We start from the raw sequence: 15742 nt of genomic DNA on the forward strand, positions 1-15742 counted from the left end.
TTATTCTCGTTTTTTGGTAATTGCTAGTGTTGTAGCTAGTTGGTCGATTATTGATCTTAAAAATGACAAAGTTTGCGTTCGACGAGCCTGACCGGTAAGCTACCGGTTGATCAACGAACTCAACCAAAGGAGAAAAATATGATAATGGAAACTAAAATTGATATCATAAATGTTATTTCATTGGAAAATTTCTTTAAAAACATGGTGCTACAAGAAAAAAAAAGTTCTATCAGTGTCTTGACACAGATACTGCAGTAAGTCATAAATTACTTTCAGTGCTAAGAAGATTTATTTATTTGGTCGCCATTCCATTCCAGATTGCTAAGCCAAAAAATTATCTTTCGGGAAAAAAATTACGTTTGATAGGTTTGATACATTTCAAAATCTCGGATCAACGCCCAAGATTTTTAAGCGAAAGCAGAGCCAAAGATCTCTATTAAAAATCCAAGCTATGGCAGCCTTAGTTGTAACTATTAGTTGAAAAATTAAATAAAATTAAAGATTAATATGAGCAAGGAAAGTAAACGTTCCTACTTCTTATAGAATAAAAACAAGCCAAGATAAATACTCCAATTGCAAAATTCCAAACATGAATTGTGCTTGCCTCACGAAAATTTGAATACCCTACTGCGAAGCAAACCGCAAATCTCAAAAGATTCCGAATTTTCTCCTGCGATCCCTCTCTGAGAATTGCGTCACGCAGGAAAAACTTCTCAAGACAACACCATTCAACAATCACGCAGTCTGCGATCTGCGAGTTCTCCCCTTTCCTCGCCCCTCCTGCAGCACCGCTGATTCTGCTTCTTTGATTTTGAATGCGCGCGGTGTCATTTTCCCCTTTCCCCCAGCCTCCATAGTTTCACTTTTCAAACTTCAAAACAATCGGGGAAACTAGTCCCTCCAAGTTTGGTTCTGTATCGGTGTGCATTGCGCATGCTCTGTGGATCGGACCCGGGTCCTGGATACGTATCCGGATCGGTACCCCTCTGCGCATGCTCTGTGGATCGGATCCGTCTTGGATACGTATCCGGATCGGTACCCCTCTGCGCATGCTCCATGGATTCGGACTCGGAAGCGTCTGATCCAAGTGTCTGATCCAAGTGTCTGATCCAAGGTGTCTGATCCAGAGGTGTCTGATCCAGATCCGCGCGTAATGCGCATGCGCTATGGACCCGGATCCGGATCTGTTTCTCGGATACGTATCCGAGAAGTGATCGATCCGGATCGATCCGAATCCCCTTTCGGATCCGTTTTGCCCATCTCTAGTTGGAACATGCCAAATTAGCTCTAAATAAAGATCGCCAAATAAACTCGCATTAGTCAACGTGATTAACTAACCGGTCGCTAACGAACGTGCTCGTCGAAGGTAAGCAAAATGAACTTATTTGGATTTTATATTAATTCAAAGAAAAAAAATTATCTGCATACATATAAAAAAATGTTTCCTAATCTCAATACATTTAATGAATTTTTACTAATGTATGTAATGGAGGCAAAGCGCTACGTACGCTGTCCTCATCATTGCATCGGTAGACCGGTAAGGTTCGTCGAACGCAACCCAAATGAACAAGAACAAGAACCTACGAGCGATGTTGCTGTTGTTGATATCGTTTTTACTGCTGTCTATCGGCTCACGTGTGTTCTTCACGTAAAGTGTGACAAGTAAGAAATTTTGATTCATTTTCCAAATTTCAATGTCTTTTAGCGTGTACGCTTTTTGATTAATCTTACAAAAAAAAATCTTTAGCACACCTCACTGACCAATAAAGTATGCTTTATTTACTGCCACAAAGTTTATGTAAGGGATTTTATACTTGCTTTCTGTTGTATAATTCTGGTGGAAAACCTCTTTATGGTAATCGTACTAAAGCATTTCTCTCATATTCTGTGCTGATCTAATGGACATTTGTTGATTGTTTGTTTCTACTCTAAAGTGCAGTTATTGTTTCTGAGGGCCAGATTTACAAGCTATACCTCTTTACAATCAAATAAGTTTTTATGAAATTTTCTTGCTTTTGACCTAATGTAGTATTTTTATTGAGGAAAAAGAAATGGGATTGATCTGTTATCAGCATGTATTTTAAGTCAAAATCTTCATTCCATGGCACAGACCGGGACCGTGACAAATCTTAGAGAAGGTAAAAAATCTTGCGGGCCTGGGCCAAACAGGTTAAACGCCATCTTAACTAGTGCTATGAGATGTGAAATTTCTATCATTCAGTATAGCAACATGTGGATTTCTTGTGTTCTTTACAAGGGTCATATATAAGGGAGGGGCTGATGGGGCCCGGGCCCCCTCCAAAATCTGGAAAAATATTTAAATAAAGGTAATAACTCGTATGTTTTGTTTTAGTTGCTCACAAATAATTTCCAAACTTTTAACAACAAGAAGAAAAGTAACTAAATAAAAAATGAATAAATAAATATGATGGTGATAATAATAATTATGATACATTAGCTCAGAGACTGGGTGCCGAAGGAAGAGCTGAGGGGTGCTGCTAAGTATGCATGAAAAAAAAATCTGTACATAAAACTAGACTAGGCCATGAGAAAATTCAAATTCTTCAAAGGGTGCCGTGAATCGTTCAAGTTTGGGGAACCCTGCAGTAGATGGCATCTGTCAATGGAGTTCAGAAGGGGTCAGGGAATCCGTACCCCTTACTCAAAAACAGTACGTGTCTTGGGAAAATGAAGTTATTTTAACAAAAAGAAACACAAATAATGTTGGGGGAAAAAGATCTCAATTATTTCAAAAAGAAATCCTTTTCATTAAAATTTTAACAGATGCAGCTTCTTGCTTGGCAAACTAAGTTCTCCTCTCTTTCTTTCAGCCTCACTTCTTTTTTTTTTCCTTCCTAGCCAGTCTGAAAAGAAAGGGTTTTCAAAATGCTTCTCCCCTTTACTTTCGTCCTCGCAAGACATTTAAAACAAATATTAGTTGTTCGGTTGGAGTAATAATGGAAATTGATATCCTAAAAATGCATTTATTTAAGCCTTTTTTGGACATCAATTTCAAAACCTTTCTGGTGGAGGGTCCCCGAACCGAACCCTTTTACTAAGATTACAACCAAAAATAGTCTGAAATTGTGTCTTCAAGAGTTAAATTTTTTAAAAGTTTCGGAGGAAAATCACTAAAACAGCCCCTTACCTTTAAACGTCTCGAAAGATGACCAGAAATTGCGTTTTACCTTTCAAGAGAGGATTTTCGAACTCTTCCTTTTCAAAAATTGCCAAATGTCGGGAAAAAATCAGAATTGCTGTTGAAAAGAACCTAAAAGTTACTGACTATTGGTCAGGTAATTACGTTCAACACTTCCTATTTCTTTAAACCTCCCCTCCCCCGCCCAAGCTAAAAATAAGATAGTCTTCAAAATGCTACATTTTGCAAGCCCCTTCCACCGACTAAAACCATTAAAGAGCTTCTCAAACTTCGTCTTCAGGGCTTCAATGTCGAAAACTTTCCAGGGGACAATCACCAAATTCGTTGCCTTCTGAAATTATCGAAAATCGTTAACAGATTCTTTTATGGAGCTTCAAATTCAATTTGAAAAATGACAGAACCCCTAACATTATGATCCACAATCACGCTTTTACGACTTCAATTATAAAAAAAATTTGGACGGTCCCCCCCCCCCCCCCCCCGACTGCTCCTGTATGAAAACTGAAAATGAAAAAGCCACAATTTCGAAAAATTTAAGGTGGAGAGCGTTTGAATCTCTCCATCTAGTATCACTGAATATCTCTTTAAAACTCCGTTTTTTGGGACTGCCCATAACACAAGAATGGATCCAGAAATTTTTCAAGGAAAGGCAATTGATTTTTATTACTTGCCTTTTACTATGTATACTGATTTAAAAATATTCATCCCAAAGATTTTTATAAATTCCGAGACAGTTCAGAGATAGGGCTCCAAACCCAAACCTCCCCTCTCCCAACATCAATGAAACTCGTCTAAATTTGGCTTTTTTGAACTTCATTTTCAAAACATTACAGGTGGTGAGTCCCTCAAGGGAGGGGGGATCACCCCCATCACCCCTCCCTTGTATTCGTCCCTGCCGTAACGTCATCAAGTTAGTCTGAAACTGCATTTTTAGAAATTCAATTTCGAAAAATTGGGCAGAGGGAGGTGGTGGATTTTGCTCTATTTTTTGTGAAAATCAATCAGGGCAACTTTAAAAAATCCCATTCCTTCTAGTATATAGAATATAGCTTATAATGACTTTTCTAAATTTTCAATTTCTAAAAATCTTTGCAGAAGCCCCCCCCCCCTCCCTGAATTTTTCCTCCCTTTAGCGTCACTAAAACCTTTTTTTTGGCATGCGAAACTGGGTGACAGAATGAAGTCCTTGCCCCTCCTCGAAAAAAATGAGAAGTTAAGGGCACTGTTGCTCCCCCCTCAAAAAAATTTTAATTACAAAATACAAAGTAGAGAGAGGGATCTAACCTTGGTCACATGACTCCCCTCCGAAATAAAAACATATATACTCCACTGGTTCTTTAATTTGCATATCAGCCAAATTTTGCAAACATTACCACATATTTCACTTGATGTTTTTATTGCCCTAAGCGTTCATTATACTCTTTATTTTTTAATAATTTTTAATTTGAATTTAATTTTTATTACCTTTTTTTTCCAATAGCTTTATTTTCAAGAAATGTTTTAAATTTAAAACAAAATGATTAGAGCATGATAAATTGATTTAAATTCAAGTTAAATGGATTGAATTCAAAGGAGGATACTCTAATTAACTAATTTTATGCTTTAATGAAATCGTAAATGATGTATTCGTATTTAAGAACTAACTTGGTTAATCATGCTGCGTTTATATCAGAATACGTCTTCTTATGAAGTAAATGAAAATCTTTTAAAATGTATATGAATGAAATATAATTTTGCAAAATTACTATTTTCAAAAGTGAGAACAACTTACTTCGTTAAAAGTATTTGTCAGTATTACAATTTATAATAACAACCTGAGTATTGATTTATTTATTAACGATCAATGTTGATTTTTGCAACTACACCGAAGAGGAAAAAATGGACCTTTTTACATTTATATTTCTAGCAGTGGCGTAGCGTAGGGGGGTCAAAGGGGCACTCGCCCTGGGCGGCACTTTGTTATGGGGAGCCGAATTATGTAACACTACATAAAAATTAAAAAAGCTTTTATTATTATTTTTATTTATTTTTTATTTTTTTAAGAAGGCACTTTGCTAGGAATGGCGAATTATATCTCACTAAATGAACAAAAACGTTTTTTTTTTTACTCTTCAGTTTTAAATTGTCTCAGGAAATTTTTCTCGTTCAAACACGAGCACGAAATACTGGATGCTAACATGTATGCGGATTATTTATCACTGGAGCTGACATAGTACGATGAGAAAGGAGAGTTCAACCTCGTTGTGGATTATAAATATCACAAAAATCGACAAGCAGTCCGAGGCGGACAGGGTCCCCCAAGAGAGCGTCAACCTTGACTACCAAAGGGCGCAAAAAAAATAATAATAAAGAAAAAACAACGAAGGTGCACAGAGTGTTAGAGGGCATAAAAAAAGAAGGAAAAACAAAGGCGCACACGTTCTAGGACGCAAATAAAGTAATGTAAAAAAATTTTAAGTTTTCAACATTTTTTTACATCTTGAATTCAAATTATGTATTTTGCAATCAAGATTCACGAGTGTGTGAGTAGGCGTATGTGTGAGTAGGCATGTGTGTGTGTGTTTAGGCATGTGTAGGGCATAGACACCACCACCCAGGTTTGGTCTCGCTCGCAGAGGTCAGTGGAAGGTGGAGTTCGCAGAGTTAAGTTTTGTGCTTAAGTTAAGCCTTGAATGAACGCAAACGATTTCTGACCATGGCTACAAAAGTTTGTTTTCTTAATAGCGCTCAAATTAAAAAAGGAGGCACACATGTTCAAGGGAACAAAAATGTTCATCAAAAGGCGCACAGATTCAATGGCACAAAAAAAAAAAAAAAAAAAAAAAAACGAGAGAACAGAGGGCGCAAAGATTTTTAGAGGGAAACAAAAGTGCACAGGTTTGAGTGCGTAAAAAAGCAAAGGCGCACAGGTTCAAGCCCGCCCCCCCCCCCCCCCCCAAAAAAAAGAAAGCAAGAAAGAAGTATACAAAGTTGCATAAGTTTAAGACTGTCCCATTTTATGAAAAAAACTTCCTTTACCCAATAGATGGCGCAAAATGTTGCACCCTGGTTGTGACGAAAGCATCATGCTCATTGTACGTTTTAGCCGCAAACTAGTTTTACAACTGACAGGATTTACGCGACATCCAGAAAAGGGGACAAACCGGAATTTGTGTGGAGGAGATATTGTTCTTCAGAGGAGTCAGTGAGGAATGTCTTTCGTTGTTCGAAACACACCCCTCAAGTGCCTTCAGGCATTGACAGCGCGAAGGAATCGGAAAAGCAAACAAAACCGCTGCAGAGAAATGAGATGAGAGCATTTTTGCTTCGATTTGAAGTTTAGATCAGAAATGATTTCGTTATACTAAGGGTTCATCTTTTTAACCGCGGAAACTTCGGTAAATTTATCGCAACATATTTTAGAAATGTCTTCTTTTTGGCTATTAAATCTACTAATAAAAGTTGTCAATCTAATGTATTTTTTTTTTTTTTTTAAATATTAATCTTTAGAAGCTTTGTTTCCTTCATGCTGCATTTATAGAAATTGCTAAATAGTAATAGAAAAGACTGGAAAGTTTGTTAAATCAGACTTGGACAGTTTAAAAGAAAATTGTGTTTGAAAGGTCACATTTTTTAAATCTTTACGAGGAATTTTACCTTTTGTTCATGACAAAGGTCCACAAAAATTACCATGGAATTACAGAGAAAACTTGGTGGTACGAATCTTTTAAAATTTTGAAGAAGAAAACATAGTTTTTTACGGCATTTAACAGGGCCCAGTCGTGCAAAGAGGGGGAGGAACAGCCCCCCCCCCCCGAGATCGATCTTAGTTTTCGCCTAACTTGGAAATAGTCGGGGGGCTACGGGGGAAGAAACTGCAAATTGTGATAAAATTATGAAACTCGGCATGCTTGTAGACATTGTATAAACAAAAATTTTACAAAGGGGAGGCATTCCAAAATCCCCCCCCCCCCCCCGGCTGCCATTTCTGGTCCAGAACCAAAAACGGCGATTCTTTTTAAATTTTCGTTATTATAATTTTTTTAATCATTGGTTGTGTCATTCCATGGATGTTTATTACATTTTTTATTATTTAAAACTCCAAAAAAATCTAATTTCAGAAATAACTTCACAAAAAATGGTTTTTTAAAAATAAAATCAATATTTTTAAATTATGAGTTCTCTGAAGTGAATTTTTCCCCCATAACAGAATTACAGGTTTCTGAGTTTGAAGATACATTACATTTGTGTTATATCAAAGTAGGATTCCAGTTATCCAAACTCTAATTGCCCGAACTGTCCAATTATCCGGTCATGATGCCCCTCGTTTTAAATGACTGAGCACGCATAATTGAAACTATTTGAGAAGGGTATAATAGAATAAGGACTTGAAGAAAAAAGAGAGAAAAAAAATTAATTTTCAGACAACATAATTCTAATAGAAAGAAATTTAAAGTTAATTTTAAATTTCTGTTCATTATTATTATCGCTATTGTTGCTGTTTTTAATTCTCCGTCACCCAATTGATCATCAGTAAGCTTTTTCTCATTTTATAATTAAAAAAAACAAAAACATATATATATATATATATATGTATAAACAAATTCAAGTTTTGGAGCACCGTATCAAAGCTGGTGCTTTTAAAATTAAAGTTTATTAGATCATAGATTTCAACTAACTTTAGTATCGTTACTGAAACTTTGAAGGAGTTGATTTTGTGTGTGTGTTATATACAAATGTACGTGTACAATATACGAATTTTGTATTAACTTATCCAATTATTTAAGACATTTTTAAACACCCTTTAAACTGTTCCAGACCATTTCTTAACAATATATTACCGTTTCTTGCATAAACAGCTGAATTTTTACCGTATTTTAAAAAAAACAGCAGTATTCAAACGATGCACAATATCAATTATCAATGGGAGAGAGAGACATGAAAAAAAAAAAAAAAACAGTACGGTACATATACAGTATGCAGTAATAATAAAGCACTACACTGTAATAGTACTATACAGTATTGCTGTGCTATCTTCGATCAGTGGCGGATTTACATTCTTTTCAAGGGGGTGGCGGTTGAAAAACGTGGAAGCCATATTTCTCCCCTCAACCCACTATGTAGGGGGGAGGGAATCAATTGCCCACTTTTAGCCTGTATTTTAAATTTTAATCACCCCCTATCGCCCCTCACAAACTTATCGCTCCCCTCAAGAGTTAAATCTCCCTTTTGGTGGCTATCACCCCCAGGTTTAGAAACCACTGTTCTAAATCATAGCAAAATGTATCATCATACCAGTATAGTGTAGTCCATGGAAGAAAAAGGTTGGAAGATACATATAGAAATATAAAAATTATTAATGTTCAAAAAAGAGGGGAGGGGCGAGCTTCGGTTTCAAATTAAAAAGTGGGTAATGCTGTCCATCTTCGACTACACTGTCTCAACTTAATTTAAAGCAAATTTGTGGAATGTACTTGATTGAAATTAATAGCAAAAGCTAGTAATTCCTTTAATTCTATATTATTGGTTTTCGAAAATGACAGTTACGGAGGGGGCGGTCGTCTCCACCACCCCCCTGGTAAATCCGCCACTGCCTTCGAACCATTTTTTAGAGTTTCAAGCGTTCAAGAATTCCTTATCTTGTCACAAATTTTCACTTTTTCTTTCTATCTTCACAAACATAGCATGAAACAGCGTGCTTTGGTGCAGAATATTTCATCACCTTTCATATTTAGAATTTAAAATATTAAAAGAAAATTGTGGAGTTGTTATTTATACACACTAACAAAGCGATGTTTTGACTAGCGCTGGGTGGGAACTAGAGCAGTTAGTGATGCTAAAAGGATGAAAGTATATTCACGAAACTAATATTTAGTAGTAAATAGCGAAGCCGTCATTTTGCGCCACGATTCCTTTCCAAAAGTTTTCGTGTTGTGGGTGAGAAATTTGCGTTAGCTCTAACATTCGTTACTCGAGAAAAACTCGCGTTATAGGCATTTGGCGTAAGTTGAATCGCTTTGGAGCGGAAGCCGACTGTATATGAGAGATATAAATGTTCAATTTTGATTGGGGAAAATGTAAATTTATCATACATTTCACGACAGTATATTTTTGAGTATTATAGTTTAAAGTTGGTTGTATTCAAAACGTTGATCAGAATAAAACATGCGTCTTGTTTTGCCACAATGACTTGAGCAGAAAACGGACAACCAAGTTAGAAAAGTTACTTATTGGATTTAGTTCAAGCACTTCTCTGCTTCCCAAACGTGATGAAATTTTAACTAAATACTGATTTTTTTTCCTTTTGTTTTAGCAAGATTAGTGAACTCCCCCCCCCCTTCGATGATGAGTAGTCATTTGATTGTCATCATTTTTATTTGGAGGAGAATGGAATATATACTATGACTACGAGCATTCTTCGGAAGGGCTAGAGAGGTGAAAACCAGGAAAATATGTAGCAAAAAGAGAGAGATCCAATGGGGTATTCCCCCAAAAATATTTTAAAAATCAATAAAACGATCTATCCTTCCCGGATTTCGTTTCAAAGTTTATTTCAGGTCCGTCATTTGGGAAATCAGGGTGAGGAGGGGCCATTGGAACCCCCTGGATTTTAGAAATATTTTAAAAAAAAGTAGTCTTTTTGTTCGTATTTTTTGTTTGTTCCTTTAAATATTAGGCAAATGTTTGGATAGGTAGCCTCTCCCCCGGAATTTTTCCGGAATTGAAGTTACCAAAACGTATTTTAATCAAGTTTTAGTGATTGGGGGGGGGGGGGAGAGAAATGATTGGGGGTAATATGAAGGAAACTTTGGAAATTTAAGTTTCAGAAATAGAATAGTAGATTATCTTTGATGGCAAGGCGAAACGATCGGAGACCCTCACCCGGAATTTTTTTTAAAATTTAAATCCTGAAAAGGAATGTTTGTACGGTCTTTAATTATGCAAAAGGAATAGAAGGCACTCCTGTGAAATATTTCCGAAATTGAAAGCTTAAAAATCCATTTCTTTGCTATTTTTAGGGAATGGGATAGGGTTCTAGGAACTTCTCGAAATATTTCCAAAATTAAGTCCTGAAAACGCAATTACATGACATCTTTCAGGATGAGGGTTGGGGTTAAGAGACTGTCTCACAAAAAAAAATCGATATTGAAGTTCCAAAAACGAACTTTCAGACAATTTTAGATAATGTTATAGTGAGGTTTTTTTCGACTCTTTCGCGGCAATTTGTAGGGATGCAAGTCCGTAAACCAAAATGTAATAATGCTGAGGGATCATCAGGCTCTTTAAATTCGCCACTACGCTCAAGTATTGATGCTTCTCTAAAATGATTTTTTTTCCTCTACATATTTTAGTTTTTAAACTGTTTAATGATATGTTTTTGAATGTGTTCTCTTATAAGAAATTCTTCGCGACTCCCTTGGAAGTCACAACATGCTGGTTGGGAACCGCTGATCTGGAGCATTAGTAATTAACCAAGCTAGTCAATTAATGGTTAAAATATTTTTTTTTCTCAATAAAAGTTGTACTATACACATTCATATCTTTAGCATAAAAATGTTTGTAATTACTTTGCTATAAAGAAAAAAGCTTTAAAACTAGCATTTAACTATGTCATTACTACAAGTAGATCGTGTTTGTTAATTACTGGCGTTGAAGGCATTTTAGATCAATGCATGTAATCGACCAACCTTCAATAACAAACAGCATAAATGGATAGTTATTAAATGCATTTTTTTTCCTTCACTGAGAATAAGCATTGATCAGCATATCTCAGTAAATGAACCTGTAAAATTAAATTTAACCTAGAAAAAGGTGATTCAACATTTTATCTGATAACAATTTGCACCAGTAAGAAAAGTGACTTCCTTGAAAACTTCTAGATGTCTCTGTAAGTATATCGTACGTAACCTTCATAATGGTCAAATCAAAACCTTTGTTACAACTTAGTTCAACTTACTGGCTGATGGTCAGTAACTCGCGGATCACACTATAATACTTCCTGTGCAATTTAAATAAACGCTTATCAATATCATGTTTACTTAATCTGTTACTTTTCCAAGTCTAAAACTTTAAAGTATAAAATTGAGATGAAGATTTACTTAATCCATTTGCACAAATTTGACATTTTTATGCTTGTATTTGCAATTTATTCCCAGAATTTTAAGCTTTGTCTTAAAATTTTGATACATTCAAATATAAAAACCATTAAACGTTACATAATATACGAAGTACCTACTTTCTAAAAAAGTTTCGTGTCTACAAGGTAATGATTTGAGCCTATTACGCGTACGCACACAATATGTAAAAATCTTTACTTTTCAAGTTCAATTTTTTTTTTTTTTTGAAAGTTCATATATTATCATACATAATACTTTGCTCTTTGTTATAAAGGGCAAATATATGCACAAAGATGTCACACCTGCGCAAATGGATTGAGCAAGGTTTTTTTAATTAAATAAGAACTATTTTCAGATCATCTTTGTCCTTCGTTAACATTAGAAAATATTAATTACTTCTTGAAAAATAGTTAAAATCGTTGTTGAAATAAAATATCACGAAATTTTAATGATCTCTGTTGCGTCAATTTAGAAAGATATTCATTGCGGATTAGGAAAGATTGTGTGGCGAGCACTCGTAGGCCAACCCTCCAATTCTAGTTCACCCACCTGTTTCTAATAACACGGAAAATACACACGGGGACGTCCTCCCTCCCCCCTTTCTCTTTCCTTGACTACAATCACTGCCGCCTCGAGCCCAAGCTACAAGCACTGACATCCGATACCACTGGCCATCACTTCGGGCACACGCATGGAAAGCCTCACTTTTTCGCAAAAGTCTAGTTCATCTGCAAAACTGACTGATGGCGATATTTGTCCGGCGGGATCTCCACGCGATCACGAACAATTGGTTTTAGAGAAAAAAAAATCTAGACTGATTTATGAAGAATATGAAGGAATGAAACTTGTTACAGAAAGTTTATGGTCCATATGGAATCATTTATTAGCATAAAAATGAGAAAAAAGCCGAGCTATTAATAAAATAGACCTTAATTTCACGTATCCTTACTTATTCGAGTTTTTGACGCCATCTATTGGCACTTTAGGCAACTATAAGATTAGTGGACAGAATCGAGTAAGTTTCAGAACACGTGAGCATTGAAAAATTTTTTAATGATATTTACAAAATATTTCAATTGCAATGCGTCTACATTGTTTCTATGGTTCAGAGAAAAAAATCTCGAATCTCTGTGTTTAGATGATTTTTCATGAATGTGTTTAAGAGAAATATTTCATATTTGACAAAAAGTACTTTTTAATATCATTTTGTGATAAATGTAGGTAACTCAGCAGCAATTTACTTCATGCACGTATTTTTTTACACATTCATCTGATATAGTAAAAAGTTTCATTGCAATCCGGCGATTAGATTTTTTTTGTCGCTGTTCCCAAAGAGTCAAGTTTAGCATGTTTTTCTACCGGAACAGCCTTAAGGGCGTCGAAAAAACCAAAAAAAAAAAAAACATACGAAGGCTTACAGAGGACGTTTGAGGCGAGGTCTTCGAGATAGGAAGGCCATCCAACTAGCAAATGACGTCATCGTTTGTCGATCCACAATGATATTGGGAAGTGAGCACTTCGATTAATATTTTGGTTAAATAAAACTATTTGGTTTACTTATTATTGTCTTCTGTTATTTTAGTAGCATTACAAGTTCTACTTTTTCATTTGAAAACATAAAAAGGAACCGATAATCATACATTAAAAAATACGCAGAGCTTAATTCAAAGTATTTTACATAAAAACATTTATAAGTCTTACAAAGTATTCAAATAACTAAACACGATTTTATTTTACAATCATGTTAAAAACAAAGTGATAAATAAACAGTTTTATTTTTCATTAGAAATTGTTTTTTAACTAATCGCATTTTAACTACTCGCATATTGTATTGAAACATTAAGTCTTAAGAAGTATTCAAATAAATAAATGAACCTTCATTTTACAATTACATCAAAACAAAAAATAATATTACTATTGTATTTGAATAAGAATTAAATGAAATTTTAAAAAATAAATAAACATTTTTACTTAAGTAAACGGGAAACATGACTGCAGTATGTTTCAAAGACATAACATCAAATTAAAGTACATAATACCAGATTATTAATGTTAACTTAGCTGAGCAAATTTATGCTTCTAAAAAGACGTGAATGCTTGGGTGCCATCCCCCAAAGTAGACGGTGCCCTACCCCCTTCAATTAGGAAAACTTCAAAAAAAAAACCCCCAAAACATCTCCATCTCCCTTAAAATTTCAAGGGCACAGTTATTTATAACTATAGCCGTTGAAAAGCTATCATTACTATGAGACTATGATTCTGACCCCCCCCCCCCTTCGGTGGGCACTCTCGAAAAATTACACAGGAATTCAACTTTGAAAACGTTAATTAAAGAATGAATCATACAACATCATGAATACTGTATGCTGTACATCAAAAAATGTATTCAATATCTAAACAGCCTTTTTTTTTTTTGGAATTCGGCTATTTTTCCATTTTTAGCTTTTTCTGCTGCTAATGATTCTTGTGTGTGGGGGGGGGGGGGGCTTTAATTGTTCATCATTTTAGGCTTTTGAAAAATTATTTTAAAAAGCATTAATTGATGACAAAGTAACCTTTTTCAAAAAACTTTTCATAGAATGACCATTTTAGCAACTTTCTTTAATACTTAAAAAGTCATATATGTTAAATTTAGATCAACATTTTGCTGAGTATGCTCTTAGTTTTGTGACAGGGGGAAGGGAGTGGATTACAAGAAGTGTGACATCACGCGTTGTTTATAACAATATGCTCATGTTGAACAGCATTACATGTAACAAGGAGGAGGGGGGGGGGGATTTGTTCAAAAGTTTGTAACATACTTTATAGACAGCCCTTTAATTCAATTTATGTTACAGTTTCATAGTTCCTGAAAGCTTACTAACAGAAAACCCAAGGAGTTCAAAAAATATGTAGTTCAAGACATTTTGCACTTTTTAAGCATAAACAAACAAGCATAGAGCATTTGGCAAAAACACGTTGTGTATCCACTGCTCAAAATTACTATTTTGCAAGCCCAGAAATTATGAATACCGTTAACTTAACCACAATGTGTGCATAAATATCATAAAACTTAAAGACAACAGTGAAAAAAAACCATATATATATTTTTTAATTTACGCACAGAACGAGCTTGTTTGAATAACATTGCAGGGGCGTAGTTAGGGGGAAATGTTTGAGTATCGAACCCACGACCTCCGGCGTTCAAATCTAAGCTTTTATCTCAGAACTACGGAAGCCCATCAAGGAATGTTTTTTGATCAAAACAACACATGCTAGCGTATGAAACAATTTAATCGAAACCGAAAATATAAGATTAGTCCAGTTAAAAGCCTGTTTCAATAAACTTGTTTACAAATTAACTGAATATCAACCCCAAGTTACGTTGCTTCTGATAGCAACAAGTATATTTGCAGAAAATTTTGACATATGTATATTATCAGCTTGGAAAATCCATTTCAAATAAATGCGTGTACAAAGTTGAAAAAATAAAGAAATAAAAAGTTGCAAGTTAACCGTTTCAAATATTGAAGCAGTATACTGAAATTACAAATTACAGACAAAGATATCAGAAAGGAAACTGACAATTGTTTGTGTAATAGAGGAAAACTTAAGTAATTTTGCATAAAATGTAAATTTCTGAGAAAAGTGCTTACCTCCGAACTTTAAAATTTTTTCCATGAGGCGCCCAGCTTTTTCTTTACATGCAGGTTGTTCGGAAGCGGAAATCGCTGACTCACTTTTCACTCAGCAGACACTTAAGACTTATATTATATATATATATATATATATTTTAATTGCCTCTACATTCCGGTACGTGGAAAGGAAGAGATAAATCCAACAGATTTGTATTCAAAAATGTGCATCCGAAGTTACATATTTCCTATTTCATCTATATCAACCAGAGCGAGCAACACCACTGGTTACTGGTAAACTGCACTGCTTTCAAAGTTTCGTGCCAAATTCATAGATCGACGACTGGTGGCGTAACGAAGCAGGGGGGGGGAGGGGAGTTGTCTGGCCTGTTATCACGTGGGTCTCGTTTGAGGGCGCATCGGCCCGCAGACCAGTCTGCGATGCAAGTAGTTATTACCAGTGATGTTCTCGTCAATTTTTCTCAGGGTTTACTCCCAGTAATCCATTACGTACAATTTCTGTGTGCAATCATATACGGGTCATTCCATGTCAAGTGATCCAAAATTTCGGAAATTTTTTCCCTCACCCTTTTGTATTTCTTTGAAATTTGGCTCATCGGTTGTATCCTTTGAGGTTATCAAAAGTCCAAATTTTTAGATCTTTATCTCTATTATTTTTTTATATATGACACTTTGATTTTTCGAAAAACCCTCTTTTTTTCATGGATGCTTGAACATAAAATGGACAATAACTCAGCACCAAATATAGATAGAAAGATTTAGTAAAAAGCATTTTAAAGTACATTAGTTGCTGTTTAATGGGATATGCAACATGACTAATTTCAAAAAAAAATTAATTTAAAAAAAAATGA

The sequence above is a fragment of the Uloborus diversus genome, chromosome 3 (genome assembly GCF_026930045.1).
Source record: "Uloborus diversus isolate 005 chromosome 3, Udiv.v.3.1, whole genome shotgun sequence".
NCBI classification, from domain to species: Eukaryota; Metazoa; Arthropoda; class Arachnida; order Araneae; family Uloboridae; genus Uloborus; species Uloborus diversus.